The sequence below is a fragment of the Neovison vison genome, chromosome 2 (genome assembly GCF_020171115.1).
Source record: "Neovison vison isolate M4711 chromosome 2, ASM_NN_V1, whole genome shotgun sequence".
Lineage (NCBI taxonomy): Eukaryota > Metazoa > Chordata > Mammalia > Carnivora > Mustelidae > Neogale > Neogale vison.
In genome coordinates, this window is record NC_058092.1 from 113117826 (window position 1) to 113134891 (window position 17066).

The window sequence follows — 17066 nt, forward strand, 5'->3', positions numbered from 1 at the left end:
CCAAACAGCAAGGTTACCTTCTAACGGACAGGGGGAGTCTGGTTTGCTAGCTCCAGTGTCCCGCATGTGGAAAGATTGGGAGCAGAGCTCTTCTGCATGGATGCCTGAAAGCACACCCCCAATGACCATTGTAGCTCAGGAACATGACAGGTTCCCTCTGTTCGCTCTGGGGCGAATTACCAAGGCCTGGAGTTGACACTGAATCTCTTGCAGATGGGTCACAATGCTGGTTTGTTACCACGGAGATCTTAGAATGTGCTGGTGGCTAAGGTGCCATGCAGAATTCTCCTACCCTGAGGGTTTGACACAGGTCCAAGAGCATAGTTTTCTTTTGGGGACAGGAGATGTACTGTTGTGTGGTTCAGGGACCACCTGCTCTATCATAAATTGATATTCCAGGGAAACCGTGCTCTTCAACCTGTGCCAAACGCTCAGGGTAGGAGAATCCTCCTGGGCACGTTACCGACCAGCACAGTCTACGATCTCCCTGGTAACAATTCAGCATTGTGACCCATTCCTGAGGACAGGTGCCTGGAAACCTAATCCAGGGTTCCAATGAGGTCCTAGGGGCATGTCAGGTTCAATCGTCTGACTCAGGAACATTGACTTGGGTGTTTGCCTGGATGTAGGTCAGCAGGTGTACAGACTGCACATTTGTGACCAGAGCAGCCTCCAATAAGGAGGTGGGCTCAGGGACCTTCAAGTTTCTCCTATTCTGGAGGGTTTGGGAATCTGTGATGGGCAAATTTTCCTTGGCGATGGTAGGCACTGTACTGTGATGTGGCTCTAGAGAGCCCATCCAGAAGGCATTTGAAACATGGTTTTGGGAGAGAATTCTGCAAACACAAACTCAGGTTAGGGAAAGTGGCGAGGTGATCGCATGCTCAATGCATAGACCTTGAGGGCAGTTCAACAAGAACTGTAATTAGGGTGACTCGAAGGCAGTAGCAAAGGATATTCTATCTGGATTGTGTGTCCAGGAAGGCATCGGAATGTAGGTATGGTCTCATAGGTCAATGGGAGACTTTACCTCTCTAAGGATCCTGGCAGCTCCCAATAGTTTAGTGGGTTTTTTGGGGAAGGGAAGAGTTCTGCTTTCCATCTTAGGGATGGCCCAATACAGAAATTACATAGATGGGCACTGGGTCATGGTGCCTGGAAAATCCCACCAAGAGTTAGGATTGGGGCCTGGGGGCATACCAGGCCTACAATGCGGGATCCTGGTGGTGAAACTGAGAGGGCTTGTTTGAAAGCATGCTCAGGCTGAGGGTCACAATGCCTTTTTGATCCCAGGGCAGCCCTTAGGAGTGGGCATGGTCTCATTGGCAATACTATTGGCTCCCACTTTGAGGGTTGCACACCCATCCAACAGACAGGTTTCCTGCCATTGGAAAGGAGGAATTCTCTATTGTGCTTCAGGTTCACCCATTGACTGGGATCCCAGCAAAGGTCTAGGGATAGATGCCTGAATACCAAGGATGGGTAGAGATGACGGACTTGAGCCATGGCCAGTCTCACATGCTGGATATGGTCCCCAGTCTTTTGGTGGCTTACACAAAGTCGGGGCTCAGGCTCTGTCAGAAACAGCACTAGTGGCCAGGGAAGCCTACAAATCGGGGATCCCTTGAGGGTCGAGCAGATTGATCCTCATGTAGGCTTTCTTGGAACACTGCCTGGCCCTTCTTCCTTCTATGAGGAAGGTAGAATGCTCTGACGTGGCTCAAAACTTACCTATTAAGGGGCCATGGAGACCTTGAGGGTGAGGATAGAATTGTAAACACAAGCTACGGTTAAATTCAGTACCAAGCATAAGGCAGCTCCAGTGTGCAGTGGCTGATTCGAGATATCCAGCACCTGAGTAAGGGTGTATGTTGGATGTCTGCTCACACTGGAGTTTGTATCTATTATGACCGACTAAAGGAAGGGTTGTGTCAAAAAGCCATGGAGGATGTCCCACGCTGGCACTTGTGAGATTCTCCAAACAGCAAGGCTTTTTTCTACTGGATTTCCGGAGTCTGGTTTGTTTGTTCCAGTGTCCTCCATGTGGATAGCTTGGGTACTACAGCTCTCCCGCATGGCTGCCTTGAAAGCCCACCTCCATTGTCCATTGCAGCTGAAAAATAGGGAAGATTCGTTTTGGTGGCTGTGGTGTGAAATACCAAGGATGATGAATTAACATGGAATCTCTTTCAGATGGGTCACAATGCTGGTTTGTTACCAAAAAAAATCTTAGAATGTCCTAGTGGCTAAGGGGCCATGCAGGATTCTCCCACCCGGAGGGTTTGACACAAGTCGAAGGGCATGGTTTCCTCCTGGGGACAGGTGATGTTCTGTTCTGTGGCTCAGGAACCACACGTTGTATCATAAGTTGGTATTCTAGAACAGGCCTCTGAGGACAAATATCTGAACACCTAATCTACAGTAGCAGTGAGGTTCTAGGGGCATGTCAGTTTCAATCTTCTGACTCAGGACCATTGACTTGAGTGTCTGCCAGATGTAGGTGATCAGGGTGTTTCATAATACACATTTACTTCCATAGCGGCCTCCAATATTGTGGTAAGCTCAGGGGCCTTGCAGGTTTCTCCTAATCTAGAGGGTTTGGGAAATTGGGACGGGCAAATTTTCCTTGGTGATGACAGGCACAGTCCTGTGGTTTGGCTCCAGAGACCTCATCCTGGAGGGCTTTTGAGCCATGGTTTTGGGAGAGAAATCTGCGAACATAAACTCGGGTTACGGTTAGTGGCGAGGTGATTACAGTCCCAATGCATAGACCTGGATGGCAGCTCATCAAGAACTGTACTTAGCGTGACTTGAAAGAGGTAGCACAGGCTTTTCTATCTGCATTGTGTGTTCAGGATGGCCTCGGATTGTAGGTGTGGTCTCATGGGTCCAAGGGATATTTTTCCTCTCTAAGGATCCTGGCAGCTCCCAATACTTTGGTGGCTTTTTCGGGGAAGAGAAGAGTACTGTTTTCCATATAAGGGGAGCCCCAAAAGAGAAATTCCAGAGATGGGAACTGGGTATGGGCACCTGGAAAATCTCACCAAGGGTTAGGATTTGGGCCTAGGGGTGTACCAGGCTGGCAAAGCAGGATCCTGGTGGTGAAACTGAGAGTGCTTGTCTGAAAGCATGCTCAGGCTGAGGGTCACAATAACTCTTTGATCCAAGGGCGGCCCTCATGAGTGGGTGTGGTCTCATTGACAATGCAGCTGGTTACCACACTGATGGTTGGACACCCATCCCAACATCCAGGTTTCCTTCCATGGGGAAGTAGTAGTTCTCTATTGTGCTTCAAGTTCCCCCATTGGAAGGGACTCCAACAAAAGACTGGGGGCAGATGCCTGGATAACAAGGATGGGTAGATATGATGGACTTGATCCATGGCCGGTCTGCATGCTGGATATGGGCCCCACCCTCTGGGTGGTTGACATGAGGTCGGGGCTCAGGCTCTTTCAGACATAGCACTAGTGGCCAGGGCAGCCTATAAATCGCAGTCCCCTCGAGGGCTGAGCGGATTGATCCTCATGTGGGGTTTCTGGGCAGACTCACCAGGCACTACTACTTTTTATGGGGAAGGCAGAATGCTGCATTGTGGCTCCAGAATTCCCTCTCAACAAGGCTTGGAGACCAGTAGGGTGAGGATGGAATTGGAAAACCAAGCTACGGTTCAGTTCAGTGCCAAGCGGAAGGCAGGTGCAATATGTCGCGCCTTATTTGAGAAACAAGCACCTGAGTATGGGTGGTTGTCAGATGTTTTCTCACACTGGAGTTTGAATCTATGATGATCGAAAAATGGAGGGGTGGTGTCAAGAAGCCATGGAGGATTTCCCACGCTGAGGCTTGTGAGATGCTCCAAACAGCAAGATTTCCTTCTACTAGACATGTGGAGTCTGGTTTGTTTGTTCTAGGTTCCCTCATGTGGAAAGTTTGGGTAGCAGAGCACGACTGCATGGATACCTGGAAAGCAAACCTCCATTCTCCATTGCAGCTGAGTAACATGGCAGGTTTATTCTGGTGGCTCTGGTGCGAAGTACCAAGGGCGATGATTGAACATGGAATCTCCTTCAGATGGGTTAAAATGTTGGCTTTTTACCAAGGAACTCTTAGAATGTCCTGGTTCTAAAGGGCCAAGCATGATTCTACTACCTGGAGGGTTTGACAGAGGTCAAAGAGCACGGTTTCTTTCTGGGAACAGGAGATGTTCTTGTTATATCATGTTATATTATAAGTTGGTATTCCAGAACAAGCCTCTGAGGACAATACCTGTAAACCTAATCTAGGATTCCAGTGAGGTCCTAGGGGCATTTCAGGTTCAATCATCTGACTCAGGACCATTGACTTTGGGGTCTACTGGATGTAGGTGATCAGGGTGTTTCAGACTGTGCTTTTGCATCCAGAGCAGCCTCCAGTATGGCGGTGGGCCCAGGAGCCTTTGGGGTTTCTTCAAATCTAGATGGTTTGGGAAACTGGGACGGGCAAATTTTCCTTGGGGATGGCAGGCACAGTCCTGTGGTGTGGCTCCAAAACCCCATCCTGGAGGACATATGAGCCATGGTTTTGGGAGAGTAGACTGCAAAGCCAAACTCGGGATAGGCTTAGTGGTGAGGTGATCACAGGCCTAATGCATATACCTGGAGGAGAGTTTATCAGGAACTTTAATTAGGGTGACTGGAAGGCAGTAGCACAGGCTTTCCTATCTGGATTGTGTGTTTGGATGGCCTCAGAATGCAGGTGTGATCTCATGGGTCCATGGGAGATTTTTCTTCCTTAGGGATCCTTGCGGCTCCCAATAGTTTGGTGGCTTTCTCAGGGAAGGGGAGAGTGCTGTTTTCCATCCTAGGAGTGCCCCAAAACAGGGATTCCAGAGACGAGTCAAGGCGCCAAGAGATTCCGACCAAGGGTTAGGATTTGTGCCTAGGGTCATACCAGCCCTGAAATGAGGGATTCTGGTGGTGCAATAGAGAGGTCTTAATTGAAAGCATGCTCAGGCTGAGGGTCAAAATGCCTGTTTTTCCCCAGGGTGACCCATAGGAGTGGGCATGGTCTCATTGCCCATACAGCTGGCTACCTCTCTGAGGGTTGGACACCCATCCCAACAGCTAGGTTTCATGCCATGGGGAAGGAGCAGTTCGCTATTGGGCTTCAGGTTCCCCCATTGGCAGGGATTCCAGCAAAGGTTTGGGGACAGATGCCCGAATACCAAGGATGGGTAGAGAGGACGGATAGAGCCATGGCCGGTCTCACATGCTGGATATGGAACCACTCTCTGGGTGGCTAACACGAAGTCATGGCTCAGGCTCTGTCAGACACCGCACTACTGTCCAGGGCAGCTGATAAATCAGGGATCCTCGAGGGCTGAGCAGATGATCCTCATGTGGGATTTCTGGACAGTCTCACCAGGCAATTCTTCTTTCTATGGGGAAGGCAGAATGCTGTGTTTTGGCTCCAGAATTCCCTATCAAGAAGGCTTGGCGACCAGTCAGGTGAGGATGGAATTGTAAACACTAGCTAAGGTTAAATTCAGTGCCAAGCAGTAGGCAGTTCCAAAGGGCAGCAGCTTATTTGAGATAGCCAGCACCTGAGTTAGGGGGGATGTCAGATATTTGCTCACACTGGAGTTTGTGTCTCTGATGTCTGACAAATGGAGGGGTGGTGTCAAGAGGCTATGGAGAATTCCCCACGCTGAGGCTTGTGAGATGCTCCAAACAGCAAGGTTTCCTTCTACTGGACAGGTGGAATCTTCTTTGGTTGCTCCACAGTCCTCCATGTGGAAAGTTTGGGTAAGAGAGCTCTCCCGCATGGATGCCTGGAAACCACACGTCCATTAATCATTGCACCTGAGGATCATGGCATGTTCCTTCTGTTGCCTCTTGGGCGAAGTACCAAGGCCTCGAGGTGACAGGGAAGCTCTTGCAGATGGGTCACAATGCTGGTTTGTTACCATGGAGAACTTAGAATGTGCTGGTGGCTAAGGGGCCACGCAGGATTCTCCCACCTTGAGGGTTTTATAGAGGTCCAAGGGCATGGTTTGCTTCTAGGGACAGGAGATGTTCTTTTGTGTGGCTCAGGGACCACATGTTGTACACTAAGTTGGTATTCCAGAACAGATGACAAATGCCTGAATACCTAATCTAGGGTAACGATGAGGTCCTAGGGGCATGTAAGGTTCAATCTTCTGACTCAGGCCCATTGACTTGGTTTTCTGCCTCGATGGAGGTGATCAGGGTGTTTCAGACTGCACATTTGCAACCAGACTGGCCTCCAATATTGGGATGGGCTCAGGGGCCTTGCAGTTTTCTCCTAAACTGGAGGGTTTGGGCAAATGTGACGGCCATAGTTTCCTTGGGGTTTGCAGGCACAATCCACTGGTGTGTCTATAGAGACCCCATCCTGGAGGCCATGTGAGCCATGGTTTTGGGCAAAAAGTCTGCGTACACAAACTCGGGTTAGGGTTAGTGGAGAGGTTATCACAGGCCCAATGCATAAACCTGGAGGGCAACTCATCAGGAACTGTGATGAGGGTGCCTCAAAAGCGGTAGCACAGGCTTTTATATCTGGATTGTGTGTCCTCAGAATGGTGGTGTGGTCTCATGGGTCATTGGGAGACTTTTCCTCTCTATGGAACCTGCTGGCTCCCAATTTTAGGGTCCATGATCAAAGGACCGAAACTGATACAAAGCAAAGGTCAAGCAAAACTTTATTTCGCGCCAAGCATCAAGAATCAAACTGACCGGTCAGGGCTATCTCTTATGAAAATGTGATGATGATGATCCAGACAAGGTCACTCCCAAGAAGGCGGCTCCAGACGAGGCTGCTCTAGATGAGGCTGCTCCGTAGATGAGGCCGCTCCGTGATCGGAACCGGTCCCAATAAGAGGCCACTCCCAGGATGGGGCCACTGCTCGATGAGATTTCTCCCCGGACAAGGCCGCTCCCAAGAAGAGGCCATTCTGGACAAGACCACTTCCCAGACGAGGTCGCTCCTGAAGACAAAGAGGCAATGATGACAGCGACGATGACAAGGAGGACAACCCGGATGACACAGACTTTGCTCCACATGATGCCACTCTGACAAGGCTGCCTCCCAGAGGAGGCCACCGCTGTGGACAAGGCCGCTCATGGCGCGGGGTGGTGAGGCATTTTGCGGCGAGCCTGCTGGTAGCTAGGGGCCATTGGCATCTCAGGGCTGCTGGCGTCTCGGACCACTGGCGTCTAGGGTCTGCAGGTGTCAGGACCGCTTACCGCTGGACCACCGGTGTCTCAGGACCGCTGGCGTCCAGGGGCTGCAGGCGTCGGGACTGCTGACCGCTTGACTGCTGGCATCTCGGGACCGCTGGCATCCAGGGGCTGCAGGTGTCTGGACTGTTGACAGCTGGACCACTGGACCGCTGGACCTCTGGACCACTGTACGGCTGGACGGCTGGATCTCTGGACTGCTGGTGTCTCAGGACTGCTGGCATCTAGGGGCTGCAGGCGTCGGGACCACTGACTGCTGGACCACTGGTGTCTCAGGACCGCTGGCAGTGCAACTGCCAGAGGCTGCAGCTCGTGGCTGCTGAAGGCGGGGCCGCAGGCGGCTTGGTGCCACTGGAGGCGGGACCAACGGAGGCGGGAGCGTAGGTGGCTGGAGGGTGCAGGCGGTGGCTCAGGTCGCTGCAGGAGGGACTGCCAAAGGCAGGGCCACAGGCGGCACCTCGGGCCGCTGGAAGCTGCAGGTGGCTGATGTCTGGAGGTGGCTCGGGGCCCCTGGAGGCAGGACTACCGGAGGCGGGACCACAGGTGGCTGGTGGCTGCAGGCAGTGGCTGCAGGAGGGACCACCAGAGGCTGGGCCACAGGCAGCTGGAGGCTGCAGGCAGCTGGAGACTGCAGGTGGAACTGGGCTGCCGGAGGCGGGACCGCCGGCGGCGGGACTGCTGGTGATGTTTATAGCTCTTACAAGAGCTGTTACAGCTCTTCCGCTCTGCTGGCTCTTCCGCTCCTGTCAACTCTTCCTTCTGCTCCCGCCACAGCTCTCCTGCTCCCCTGATAGCCTCACACACCAACCTTTATAGGGTTGGTTGAGCCCCGCCCCTACACAGGTAGCCAATCGGATCACAATGCATCCTAGTGGATATACGTGCGCCTCACTGATTGGATGTCTCCCCCCAGCCTGCCCCGCTCCTACATCCAGAGTCCACGAGCAAGTTCCTCTGGGAAGGGCAGGCCCTTACACCTGTAATTTGGCTGCTTTTACATGGAAGGGAAGAATGATGGTTTCCAACTTATGTGTGCCCCAAAATAGGGATTCCAGAGATGGGCTCTGGGTCTGGGCGCCTGAAAAATCCCACCAAGTGTTAGGATTTGGGTCTAGGGGCGTACCAGGACTTCAAAGCCCGATCCTGGTGGGGCAACTGAGAGGGCTGGTATGAGAGCATGCTCAAGCTGAGAGTCACAATGCCTGTTTTTCCCCAGGGCGGCCCTCAGGAGTGGGCGTGGTCTCATTGGCCATGCACCTGATTCCAACTCTGAGGGTTGGAAACCCATCCCCAAAGCCACCTTTCCTGTCATGGGAAAATAGGAGTTTTCTATTGTGCTTCAGGTTCCCCCATTGGTGGGGATTCCAGCAAAGATCTGGGGACAGATGACTGAATACTAAGGATGGGTACAGATGATGGACATGAGCCATCTCTGGTCTCACAAGCTGGATATGTGCCTGACTCTCTGGGTGGCTGAAAAGAGGTCGGGGCTCAGGCTCTCTCAGACACAGCAGTAGTGGTGAGTGCACCTATAGATTGGGCTCCCCTTGAGGGCCCAGCAGACAGATCCTCATATGGGATTTTCGGGCAGTCTCACCAGGCATATCTTATTTCTATGGGGAAGACAGAATGCTGCGCTGTGGCTCCAGAATTCCTCATCAAGAGGGCATGAGAACAAGTATGGTGAGGATGGAATTGTAAACCCAAGCCACAGTTATATTCAGTGCCAGGCAGAAGACAGTTCCAATGTGCAGAGTCTTATTCAAGATATTCAGGGTGTGAGTAAGGGCGGATGCCAGATGTTTGCTCACACTGGAGTTTGTGTCTATGATGACCAACAAATGGAGGGGTGGCGTCAAGAGGCCATGGAGGATTTCCCATGCTGAGGCTTGTGAAATGCTCCAAACAGAAATGTTTCCTTCTACTAGACAGATGGAGTCTGGTTTGTTTGCTCCAGGGTCCCCCATGTGGAAAGTTTGGGTAGCGGATCTCTCCCGCATGGATGCCTGAAAAGCACACCTCCATTGAGCATTGCAGCTGAGGAACATGACAGGTCGATTCTGGTGGCTCTGGGGCAAAGTACCTAGATCTTGAGTTGATATTGAATGTCTTGCATAAAGGCCACAATGATGGTTTCTTACCAGGGAGATATTCGAATGTGCTGGGGGGTAAGGTGCCGCACAGTATTCTCCTATCCTGAGGGATTGACACAGTTCGAAGACCACGGTTTCCTTCTGGGGACAGGAGATGTTCTCCTTTGTGGCCCAGGGCCCAAATGTTGTATCATAACTTGGTATTCCAGAACAGGCCTCTGAGGACAGATTTCTGAAAACCTAATCGAGGGTTCCAATGTGGTCCTAGGGGCATGTCAGGTTTAATCTTCTGACTCAGGACAATTTACGTGGCTGTCTGCCTCGATGTAGGTGATCACGTTTTTTCAGACTGTGCATTTCCATCCAGAATGGCCGCTGATATGGGGTGGGATTAGGGCCTTGCTGCTTTCTCCTAATCTGGAAGGTTTGGGCAAATGTGATGGGCACAGTTTCTTTGGGGATGGCAGGCACAGTCCTGTGGTGTGGCTCCAGAGACCCCATCCTGGAGGGTATGAGAGCCATGGTTTTGGGATGGAAGTCTACATACACAAATTTGGGTTAGGGTTATTGGAGTGGTGGTCTCAGGCCCAATGCATAGACCTAGAGGGAAACATGTCAGGAAAGGTAAAGAAGGTGATTGGAAGGTGGTAGCATAGGGTTTTCTATCTGGATTGTGTTCAGTATGGGTTGGGAATGCAGGTGTGGTCTCATTGGTCCATGGGAGACTTTTCCTCTCTAAGGATCCTGGTGGCTCTCCATAGATTGGTGTCTTTTTCGGAGAAGGAAAGAGTGCTCTTTTCCATCTTAGGGGTCCCACAAAACAGGGATTCTCGAGACGGGCTCTGTGTCTGTCCTCCTGCAAAATCCCACGAAGGGTTAGGATTTGGGCCTAGGTCGTACCAGGAAAGAAATGCAGGATCCTGGTAGTGCAACTGAGAGGGCATGTTTGAAAGCATGCTCAGGCTGAGGGTCACAATGCCTGTTTGTGCCCGGGCCGGCCCTCAGGAGTGTGCATGGTCTTATTGTCCATGCAGCTTTCTCCCACTTTGAAGGTTGGACACTCATCCCAACAGCCAGGTTTCCTGCCATGGGAAAGAAGAGTTCTCTATTGGTCTTCAGGTACCCTCATTGGCAGTGTTTCCAGCAAAGGTCTGGGGACAAGTGCCTGATACAAAGGATGTGTAGAGATGACAGACTTGGGCCATGACCAGTCTCACATGCTGGTAATAGGACCCACTCTCTGTGTGGCTGACACTCTTTTGGGGCTCATGCTCTGTCAGACACAGCACTAGTGGCCAGGGCACCCTTTAAATTGGGGTTCCCTCGAGGGCCAAGCAGATGATCCTCATGTGGGGTTGTGGGTAGATTCACCAGGCACTTCTTCTTTCTATAGGGCAGGCAGAATATTAAATTTTGGCTCAAGAATTCAGTATCAAGAAGGCTAGGGGACCATTAGGGTGAGGATGGATTTGTACACTCAAGCTATGGTTCAATTCAGTGCCATGTGGAATCCACTTCCAATGTGCAGTGGCTTATTCGAGATATCCAGCAGCCGAGTAAGGGCGGACATCAGATGTTTACTCACACTGGAGTTTGGGTCTATGATGACCGTCAAAAGGACGTGTGGCATCAATATCCCATGGAGGATTTCCCATGCCGAGACCTGTGATATGCTCCAAACCACAAGGTCCTTCTCCTTGACAGGCGGGGTCTGGTTTGTTTACTTCAGGGTCCTGCATTTGGAAAGTATGGGTAGCAGAGCTCTCCCACATGGATGCCTGGAAAGCACACCTCCATTGACCTTTAAAGCTGAGGAACATGACAGGTTCATTCTGTTGACACTGGGGCGAAGGTCAAAGGGTTTGAGTTGACATGGAATCTCTTGCAGATGGGTCACAATGCTGGATTGTTACCAGGGAGATGATAGAATATGCTGGTGGCTAAGGTGCTGTGCAGGATTCCCCTACGCTGAGGGTTTGTAAAGGTCGAAGATCATGGTTTCCTTGTGGGGACAGGAGATGTTCTGGGGTGTGGCTCAGAGAAAACCCATTGTATCATTAGTTGGTGTTCCAGAACAGGCCTCTGAGGACAGATGTCTGAACACCTAATCTAGGGTTCCAATGAGGTCCTAAGGGTATGTCAGTTTCAATCTCCTGACTCAGGACCATTGATTTGGTTGTCTGCCTGGATGTAGGTAAGCAGGGTGATTCAGACTGCACATTTGCGTCCAGAGTGGCCAACAATATTGGGGAAGGCTCAGGCGCCTTGCATGTTTCTTTTAATTTGGAATGTTTGGGCAATGGTGACAAGCACAGTTTCCTTGGGGATGGCAGGCACAGTCCTGTGGTCTGGCTCCAGAGACCCTATCCTGGAAGGCATGTGAGCCATGGTTTTGAGAGTGAAGTCTGTAAAAAAAAAAAAAAAATCGGTTTAGGGTTAGTGGTGAGGTGATCACAGGCCCAATACATAGACATGGAGGGCAGCTCCTCAGGAACTGCAAATCGGATGACTCGAAGGTGGTAGCACAGGCTATTTTATCTTGATTGTGTGTCCAGGATGGCCTCTAATGCAGGTGTGGTCTCTTGGGTCCATGGCAGATTTTTCCTCTCTATGTTTCCTGGCGGCTCCCAATAGAATGGTGACTTTCTCTGGGAAGGGCAGAGTGCTGTTTTCCATCTTAGGGGTGCCCCAGAACAGGGATTCAAGGAAGGGCTCTGGGTCTGGGCCCTTGGAAAATCCCACCACGTGTTAGGATTTGGGCCAAGGGGCATACCAGGCCCGCAATGTGGGATCCTGAAGGTGCAACAGAGAGCGTTTGTTTGAAAGCATGCTCAGGCTGAGGGTCACAATGCCTGTTTGTGCTCAGGGCGGCCCTCATCAGTGGGCGTCATCTCATTGGCCATGCAGCTGGCTCCCACTCAGAGGGTTGGACACCCTTCCCAACAGCTAGGATTCATGCCATAGGAGTTCTCTATTGGGTTTCAGGTTCCCCCATTGACAGGGATACCAGCAAAGGTCTGGTGACAGATGCCTGAATACCAAGGATGGGTAGAGGTGATGGAGTAGGGTCATGGTCGGTCCCACATGCTAGATATGGGTTTCGCTCTCTGGGTTGCTGAGACTAGGTCGGGGCTCAGGCTCTGTCAGACACAGCACTAGTGGCCAGGGAAGCTTATAAACTTGGGATCCCTCGAAGTCTGAGAAGTTTGATCCTCATTTGGGGTTTCTGAGCAGACCCACCAGGCACTTCTTCTTTCATAGGGAAGGCAGAATGCTGCATTGTGGCTCTAGAATTCCCTATGAAGAGGCCTTGCATACCAGTAGGGTGAGGATGGAATTTTAAACACATGCTATGGTTCACCTCAGTGCTAAGGCAAAGGCAGTTTCAATGTGCAGCAGCTTATTCGAGATATCCAGCACCTGAGTAAGGGCGGCTGTCAGATATTTGCTCACACTGGAGTTTGTGTCTATGATGACCGAGAATTGGAGGGATGGCGTCAAGAGGTCATGGAGGATTTCCCATGCCGAGACTTGTGAGATGCTCCAAACAGCAAGGTGCTTCTAGACAGGTAGAGTCTGGTTTGTTTGCTCCTGTCCCCCATGTAGAAAGTATGGGTAAGAGAGCTCTCCCATATGGATGCTTGGAAAACACACCTCCATTGTCCTTTGCAGCTGGGGAACATGACAGATATTTTATGATGGCTCTGGGGCGATGGACCAAGGACTTGAGTTGACATGGAATCTCTTACAGATGGTTCACAATGCTGGTTTGTTATCAGGGAGTTTTCATAATGTGCTGGTGGCTAAGGTGCCTTACAGGTTTCTCCTACCCTTAGGATTGGTACAGGTCAAAGAGCACGGTGTCCTTCTGGGAAAGGAGATGTTCTGCTGTGTGGCCCAGGGACAACATGTTGTATCTAAGTTGGCATTCCAGAAAAGACCACTGAGAGCAGATGCTTTAAATCCTAATCTAGGGTTCCAGTGCGTTCGTACAGGCACGTCAGTTTCAATCTTCTGACTCAGTACCATTAACATGGGTGTCTGTCTGGATGTAGGTGATTAGCTTTTTTCATACTGTGCATTTGCTTCCAGAGAGGCTGCCAACATTGGGGTGGGCTCAGGTGACTTGCAGGTTTCTCATAATCTGGAACGTTTGGGCAACTGTGGCACACACAGTGTCCTTGGGGATTGCATCAGTCCTTTGGTGTGGCTCCAGAGACCCCATCCTGGAAGACATATGAGCCATGGTTTTTGGAGAGTAATCTGCAAACACAAATTCGGGTTAAGATTAGTGGCGTGGGGGTCGCAGGCCCAATGCATAGACCTGGAGGGGACCTCGTCAAGAACTGTAATCAGGGTGATGGGAAGGTGGTAGCACAGGCTTTTCTATCTGGAATGTGTGTCCAGGATGGTCTCGGTATGCAGGTGTGGTCTCATGGGTACATGGGGCACTTTTCCTCTCTAAGGATCCTGGTGGCTCCCCATAGTTTTGTGGTTTTTTCAGGGAAGGGAAGGATGCTGTTTTGCATCTTAGGGGTGCCCCAAAACAAAGGTTCCTGAGATGGGCTCTGTGTCTGGGCCCCTGGAAAATCCCACCCTATGTTACTATTTGGACATAGGGGCGCACCAGTACTGCAATGTGGGATCGTGGTGGTGCCACTGAGAGGGTTTGTTTGAAAGCATGCTCAGGCTGATGGTCACCATGCCTACGTGTGGCCAGGGTGGTCTTCAAGAGTGGGCGTAGTCTCATTGGCAATGTAGCTGGTTCCCACTTTGAGGGTTGGACACCCATCCCAATAGCACTTTTTCCTTCCATTGAGAAGGAGGCTTTCTCTATTGGGATTCAGGTTTCCCCATTGTCAGGGATTACAGCAACGTTCTGGGGAAAGATGCCTGAATACCAAGGATGGGTAGAGATTAGGAAGTAGGGCCATGGACCGTCCCACATGCTAGATATGGGTCCAGCTCTGTAGGTGGCTTACACTAGGTCGGGGCTCATTCTATGACAGACACAGCACTAGTGGCTAGGGCAGCCTATAATCTGGGGTTCATTTGAGGGTAGAGCAGATTGATCCTCATGTGGGGTTTCTAGGCAGACTCACCAGACACTTCTTCTTTCTATAGAGAAGGCAGAATGCTGCTTTGTGGCTCTAGAATTATCTATCAAGGGGACTTGTGGACCAGTAGCATGAGGATGGAATTGTTAACACAAGCTATGGTTCAATAAAGTGCCAGGCGGAAGCCATTTCCTATGTGCAGCAGCTTATTCGAGATATCCAGCACCTGAGTAAGGGTGGATGTCAGATATCCTCACACTGGAGTTTGTGTCTATGATGACTGACCAATGGAGGGGTGGCATCAAGAGGCCATGGAGGATTTCCAGCGCTGAGGATCCTTAGAGAGAAATGTCTCCCATGAACCCATGAGACCACACCTGCATTTGGAGTCCATCCTGGACACACAATCCAGAAAGAAAAGCCTTTGCTACCGCCTTCCCATCACGCTAATTACAGTTCCTGACGAGCTGCCCTCCAGGTCTACGCATTGGGCATGCGATCACCATGACAATAACCCTAACCAAATTGGTGTTTACAGAATTCTCTCCCAAAACAATGGCTCACATGCCCTCCAGGGTAGGGCCTCTGGATCCATACCACAGGACTGTGCCTGCCATCCCCAAGGAAACTGTGCCCGTCACAGTTTTCCAAACCTTCCAGATTAGCAGAAACCTGCAAGGCCCCTGAGCCCACCACAATATTGGATAACAATATTATAGATATTATAGATAACAATCTCTGCTAACAAACCAGCATTGTGACCCATCTGCAAGAGATTCCATGTCAACTCGAGGCCTTGGTCCTTCGCCCCAGAGCCAGCAGAACGTACCTGCCATGTTCCTCAGCTACATTGCTCAGTGGAGGTGTGCTTTCCAGCCATCCATGTGGGAGTGCTCTGCTACCTAAACTTTCCACATGGGAGAACCTGTAGCAAACAAACCAGACTCCACCTGTCCAGTAGAACGAAACAATGCAGATTGGAGCATCACACAAGGCTCAGTGTGGGAAATCTTTAAGGCCTCTTGACGCCACCCCTCCATTTGTCGGTCATCAAAGTCACAAACTCCAGTGTGAGCAAATATCTGACATCCACCCTTTACTCAGGTGCTGGATATCTCAAATAAGCGTTAGCACATGGGAACTGCCTTCCGCTTGGCACTAAATTGAATCGTAGCTTGTGTTTACAATTCCAACCTCACCCTGGTAATCCCCAAGCCCTCTAGATGAGAAATTCTGGAGCTGCAAGGCAGCATTCTGCCTTACACATAGAAAATTGAAGTCCCTGGTGTGTCTTCCCAGAAACCCCACATGAGGATCAATCTGCTCGTCCCTCGAAGGAACCCCGATTTATAGGCTGTCCTGGCCACTAGTGCTTTGTCTGACAGAGCCTGAGTCCCAACCTAGTGTCAGCAACCCAGAGAGTGGGCCCCATATCCATCATATGAGACCCGCCTGGGACAAGTCCGTCATTGTTACCCATCCTTGGTATTTGGGAAACTTTCCCCAGACTTTTGGTGGAATCCCTACCAATGGGGGAACCTGAAGCACATAAAGAACTCCTCCTACCCCATGGCAGGAAACCTGGATATTGGGATGGGTGTCCAACCATCAACGTGGGAGATAGCTACATGGCCAATGAGAAGATGCCCACACTTGAGGGGCACTCTGGGCACAAAAAGGCAATGTGACCATCAGTCTGAGCAGGTTTTCCCATCCAAGTACTAACCAGGCCTGACCCTGCTTAGCTTCCGAGATCAGACGAGATCTCGGGCGCGTTCAGGGTGGTATGGCCGTAGACAGTCTGAGCAGGTTTTCAAACAAACCCTCTCATTTGCACCACCAGGATCCCACATTGCAGGTCTGATATGCCCCAGGCCCAAATCCTAACCCTTGGTGTGATTTTCCAGGCAAGCACACCCAGAGCCCTCCTCTGGAATCCCTGTTTTGTGGTACCCCTAAATTGGAAAATAGCACTCTTCCCTTCCAGAAAAAGCCACCAAACTATGGGGAGCTGTCAGGATCCTTAGGAAATGTATCCCATGAATCCATGAGACCACACCCACAATCCGAGGCCATCCTGGACACACAATCCAGATGGAAAAGCCTGTGCTACATTCTTCCAGGCCCCCAAATTACAGTTCCTGATGAGCTTCCCTCCTGGTCTATTCATTGGGGCTATGATCACCTTGCCACACACACTAACCCAACTTTGTGTTTGCAGACTTCTCTCCCAAAAACATGGGTCAGGTGCCATCCAGGATAGGGTCTGTGGATAAACACAACAAGACTGTGCCTGCCACCCCCAAGGAAATTTTCCCCTTCACAGTTGCCCAAACCTTCCAGATTAGGAGATAGCTGCAAGATCCATGAGCCCACCCCTATATTGGCAACCACTCTCTATGAAAATGTGCAGTCTGAAACTCCCTGATCACCTACATCCAGGCAGACAGCCAAGTCAATGTTCCTGAGTCAGAGGATTGAACCTGACATGCCCCCTAGGATGCCAATGGAACCCTATATTAGGTTTTGAGGCACCTTTCCTCAGGGCCTGTTCAGGAATACCAACTTAGGATAAAACCTGTGGTCCCTGAGACACACAACAGACCATCTCCTGTCCCCAGAATGAAACCTTGCCCTTCAATATGAGCCAAACCTTCAGGGTAGGAGATTTCTGCATGGCA